We start from the raw sequence: 6,018 nt of genomic DNA, 5'->3' as shown, positions 1-6,018 counted from the left end.
AGGAAGACTTGATTGGGGGAGGGGGAGGGAATGGGAGGTGGTGGCGGGGAAGAGGCAGAAATCTTTAATAATTAAATTAATTAAAAAAAAAGGAAAAAAAAAACCAGCAACAACAACAACAAAAAACGCAACTTTGAAGGTTCCCAAAGCTAAGCTAGGCAGAAAGCACTTCATTACTAACCTTGAATAATTCTTTGGATTCAGTGCTAGGAAAGAAGTTATCAAAGGGGCGGGGGGGTCAAAACTTGTGCTCTGTATAGTCTTGAGAAAGAAGCATTTTCTAGGTAATTAACCTTTTTCCTCTTGCAAATATAGACCTTAGAACAGCCCGGGCTAATCTTTATATTTTAAAACTAGGTAAGTAGTTTCCTACATATGGCTGGCTCCTTGATAAGCCCACGGGGTGGGGAGTGGGGGACCTACAAGTGAAATGTTTCACCATGCAATTTGCGGCCTCACAACAGACTTGCTTGGTCATCATTTCTGAGCTATCGCTGAAGCATAGCCCAGGACCATCTTGCATACTAGCCTCAAACCCAGCAAAGAGTTTCTGTACTTGAGCTGGCTGCCCTAGAAAATCAACCTGAAGTCAGCATCATTCTTCAGTTTCATTCGCTACTTCGCGGATGCCAAGTTAGTTGGCAGAAAAGAAACACTGTGTGCTCCATATGCCGCAAGCCCGCGTGTGCCAGTGAGGGTTGCTCAGAGACTCTCTTGGGAACTTGTTTCTCTCCCGTGTTAAGCAAGTCTCAAGAAAGCCCTACAGCTTAGCTCATGTTCCTAGGTTGGTGTTCATCTATTTACTAAGCCCCTAAAATAGGAAGAAAGTGCTCATTGTGTGCTTCAGATCCATACAGAATTGCACAGACAGGTTTTGTGCCTTGAATTATTTTTAGCCAATCCTGGTGGTTCTATTTATTTGTCCTTAGTGTTGCAGGTTTCTGATAACTTTATGCTTTTAGGTGTTCTACACATCTGTAAAATGATGGATTAAATTGGAAAAAGAACTGAGAGTATGTTTCAGTTCTTTAACAGCTGGCAAAGCTTCAGATCCAGTTGCAACCAAAGGCCAGAAACCATTCGTGCTGGCCTGTATTTGGCAAGTGACTGTTGAGCGTATTGCTGTATTTACACCCTTGGGATGCAGCTGCTGCTGAGAACAGAGGAGTGTGTAGCTTGTTGTTTTTAATGTGTCTGCTTCTGAGGTCATAGAGCACTTGTTCTTTGCAAGTCTTGGCCTAATTTTGCATGTAAATGCCAATCATGCCTGTGAGAACACAGAAAAGTAATTGTCAGCCCAGCCCACTTAATAGTAGATGCCAGACTCCAAAATGCAAGATTGTGTATCAGTAAGTTTCTATGGGGAGAGAATTTTTTTTTTAAATCGGAATGAAGAAACATACAACAGCACACAGAAGACGACTCTCAGAAAAACGGGGGCACTCAGGAAGCTGAAGCCCCAGATATATAATTGTTTTTCATGGTTTTATGAGAGAAAGATAGTGTGTTTATAAGCTTCCAGAGGTCACTTATGAACACTGTAGCTCCCTTTCCTAACATTACTTTTAGCCTGGGTACAAACGCTGTGCTTGTGTTCTTTAAAAAGGCCAGTCTGCCTTTTGACATGTGTACAGTATCTTTTGAAATCAGTTAGATTGAATACTATTGATTATCCTTCATGTCTAGTCATCTGCTCAATTTAGAGGTTGCAAAAGAATGTGGCTTTTTTTTTTCCTGTGAGCAGATTTTGTTGGGAGTCTATACGTTTATGTTTCCTCTTTGAAAAGAAATCTTACCACCACTCTAAAGCTGTGCATAGCTGAGTCTCCAGTCTCAGAAGAGTACAAGGGAGCTAAGGTGAGGACCTTTTTCTTACCTTAGCGCTGAGAACATGTGGTCTTCCATCTCTGGAGGAGACATATTTATAATCCACACAAGACAAATGGTAAAATGTTTAAAGTCAGCTGTTTGCTTTTGTGAATACAAGTACTAAGTGACCAGAATCAAGATGCCACATGTTAAGGAACTTCAGGGCCAAAGTTTTGGTGGAAATTGGATAAAGATCACAGTAACTGGCGGTGGTGGCATACGCCTTTGAGCCCAGCACTCAGGAGGTAGAAGCAGGTAGATCTCTGAGTTGAGGCCAGTCTGGTCTACAAAGAGAATTCCAGGACAGCCAGAGCTACACACAGGAAAAACCCTGTCTCAAAACAACCAGGGAGAGAGCATGCGCACGTGTGAAAGATCATAGTTGGCCAGCAGGTGGTACAGCCTCTCACCCCAGGCCTGTCTGTCTGCACCTAGCCCTTCATGGTGAGGACATATGCTCTGGAATCCGGAATCGGTGTATCTGATTTGAGTAACATTTATTAATTTTGTAATTATAAAACTATAACTATTACAGAAAAGTAGGGAATAAGTACAAGGAAGGAAGGCTCTTATTTACTGACTGATAAGACCATTCACATACACACACACACACACACACACACACTTTGTTTTGTTTTTGAGACAGGGTCTCCCATTATAGCTCTGGCTGTCCTGGAGCTATGTAGTCCAGGCTGTCCTGGAACTCACAGAAATCCATCTGTCTCTGCCTCCTGAGTGCTACTAGGATTAAAGTGTGTGCCACCAGGTGTGGCTAACCTTTTTTTCTTTTTTTAACCTTGTTTTCCTTACTTTTCCTTATCAAAGTGACCAAATCCAAGAAAGGCCTTTAGGCAAATGTTAATAGCTTTTCTGCTTTCTGCTCCAGGTGTGCAGGTAGGACCAGATTGCAAGTGTGTGACTTTTCTCTGCATATGTTCCTCAAGCATTATCTTGCCATAAAGTTTGAAAAGTAGTCTCTGTGTATCTCTAGCGATGAGCTTTGGGGAAAGAGAGCTCCCGGCATTATGAAGTGTTACTTGTTCAGGTTACTGGAAATTTTATCCCTAAGACTGAATTTTTATGCTGTTGAGGCACTGTCACAGGCGTACAGAACAGTCACGTCATGAGCAGACTTCTGCTGGTGATGAACATTCATATGTCCATAGTTAAAACCACACTCATAAAAGACTGAGAACAAAAGGAGTGCAATCTGAAGACTACAAGGAGTTCATCTCTGTGGAGTAAGAGCTCCTTACCATGCTACACAAATGCCTAAAACAACATGTAAACACCAGCCAGGAGCCACAAGTTTTAGTTTGGCACCTCAGTTTTTAGATTGGACTTCCTTTTGGTGTGCACAGGAGAAAATCACCTTGTTGGGTTCTGCTTTCTCTCCATTCCTGTGACAGTGCCCCTGGAAGGTCGGTGTGTACGAGCTGGGACAGCACTCTTGGGTCTGATCTCCCTTCAGCAGCAGTGCTTAGGCCATGTTGGCTGTTAAATGCTGCAGTCAGGCCCCGTCCCCATGCTTACACCGTCCTCTCTGGTCTTTATTCAATCCGTGTGGACTTTCTAGGACTGCTTTTTAGTAAAAGTAATTTTCTGACTCCAGGTTTGGTACATGCTGTCATTACTTGTGAATAAATGAGTGATCTCTGCTGACCAATTGCAGTTGTAGAATTATGTTGTATGTAATGTATATATGAAGAAAGAATGTATTTTGTTCATTTTCTTAATAAAAAGTTATATATGGACACTGCCTGATGTCTTGTGTTTGCCAAAAGTACTTTGAAATTTAAAAAGTTACATTTATGGGGCCTGGGGATAGTACAATTTGCCTGGCATGCAGGCTTTAGATCCCCACTGCAAGTGGGGTTGCACATGTCTGTAATCCCAGTATGTAGGAGGCAGGCAGTAATGAATCCAAGGCCATACTCAGCTACATATGATTTCTCAGGCCAGCCTGAGCTACATGAGAGCCTGTTTTTTCATGGAGTGTTTGATTCAGGCTTTCAGACATGAATAGGGAGACCGTGGTGCTTTCCTCTGGAACAGTGCTCAAAGAAAATGGTCACATTCGCAATTTCTGGGGAAGTTGGCAAATTGTTTCATGGAAAAAAATCTGTTGGCAACTAGCAGTTTATCATTTCTGTGAGTTTGAACTTGTTTCCTGGGTTTTAGTTGTGCTACTTTATAACTACAAGGAAGACTAGACTGAACAAAATCAATTGTAGGAAGATAGTAAAGGAAGAGAACGTAGCAGTCTGTGCAGACTGTTGTGAGTTCTGGGATGGACTCGGTAAAGCAAGGTCTCCACCTGTCTTCTGTTAGGGTTCAAATGCTCTGTCCAGGCTTTGAGCCCACGTCAGGGATCTATTCCAAGTAGGGGTTAAACTCAACCTGAAAGCCAACCTCTTCCTGCACAGCTTTCATTGCTAGGGTGTACTTTAGTATGGCTCAGAAGTAATGTTTCTTTGTGTTCTCAAAACAGGAAGCCATGAGGGACAGTGATAAGGTGAGAAATTGCCCTTTCCTTGGTTAATCCTCCTGAGAATTAAAGGGATCCACAAGGGAGCCTGACAGATTGGTTGCTGTCTCCTGTCAGGAAGACAGCAGTTAACAACGCACCTTTAAGATGCCAACTGCCCCCGTCCAGTCTAGTCTACCCACATGTCCTTTCTCCCACGTGACAACAGAGGTCATGGGGATGGGGCGGGGGAGGGAGGCAGTGGAGGGCCGTCCCTGTCTGGAGTTTGTGCTATATCCTCTGCAGTTTTCCTCTTTGAGAGTGGTGATGTAAGGCAGCTCACCCATCCCTTTCTGCTCTGCAGCGCCTCTGATGTCCAATGGGACTGTTCTGTGCACCCAACCAGGAAAAGCTAGAGACACCCAACAGGAGAGAGAAAAGTTGGCAAAGGTGACCTGTCCACTATGTGTGCTGGGAAGTTCTGATGGATGACAAAACCCAAGAGATAAGGATGTTTGACAGTGGGTGCAGCTCAGGCCATGGAATGGGCAGTTAGAAATCTCCATCCACCAGAAACTGGTACACATTGTTTACCAAGTCTCCGCTCTTCAAGTACCTATTAGCAGCGGGTCATATTTGTGAGGCTCCTGTAGGTTTTAAGAGGATGTGCAAGGGTATTTGGAAAATACTTACGTGTTCCTTAGAGTAGCCAGTCCCATGCTTCTTTTCTCATTTCTCATTTGGTGGTTTGGGGGTGGGGGCTCTTAGAATGGGAAAGTTGGGCCACTGAGAGGACCTCTAGATTGTTAGGGCTGGGAGCCAGGGCAGTGACCTACTCAGGAAAAGTGGAGCCTGAGAGCTGTTTTGTGAGCTGTGATAACTATGAGTCACCGTTAGAACAGTGTGCCTGAGCAGGGCCATGGTCCTGTGGGAGTTCCTGGCATTTGGATCTTTTCTGTATCCTTGGCATACTCATGAGGTTAACCTCAAAACACCCTGGGCCTAACTCTGGCCCGCCCCTCTGGGTGTCACTTACCTACCAGCACACAAAAGATGAAAGAAAAATCCATGGTAACTGTGGATACAATCTAGACACGAAATGTGTTGTTGGAACTCAAGCATGATGGTGGTATGGAAAAAAGAATCTAGCACCAAAGGCAGAGAAGATGGAGTCAGGGCCTAGGCCAAAAAGATAAGGTTCCCTGCAAACCACCTTCTCTTCCCTGCTGTGTATGACCATTGAAGTGGATGCAGATTAAGAATGCGGGCCAGACCTGCAGGGCAGTCCTTTCCTGCCTTCATGCCTGGAAATCGGGCTTCCCTTGTGCTGAGAAAATGTGGCTGTTGGTAATGCTGCCCAGAGATGTAAAGAATCTCTATCTTCTTGTTCTTCACTGTGTACCTGGAGAAGATAGCCACAAGCCCCTGCAGCAACTGTCCATGGCCAGAGCAGAGTTTGGACAGTGCTTTCATGCCCCATAGACATGGCATCTTTCTTTGGGGGTGGTCACTTATAGGAACATCCCAAGCAGAAGTAGAGGGGAGCCAAAGGGTGACAATGTGGTCCTCTCAGGTACTGGGTAGCCCTGGAGTCCTCCACTCCTTCTTCCAGCATCTCCCCCCTACTGGCAGCTGCAGCAGGTGTGGACAGGAGCAGAGGACATGGCTTAGGTGAGTGGGTT

The sequence above is a fragment of the Chionomys nivalis genome, chromosome 1 (genome assembly GCF_950005125.1).
Source record: "Chionomys nivalis chromosome 1, mChiNiv1.1, whole genome shotgun sequence".
NCBI lineage: Eukaryota > Metazoa > Chordata > Mammalia > Rodentia > Cricetidae > Chionomys > Chionomys nivalis.
Note: the sequence above shows the minus strand (reverse complement) of the source record.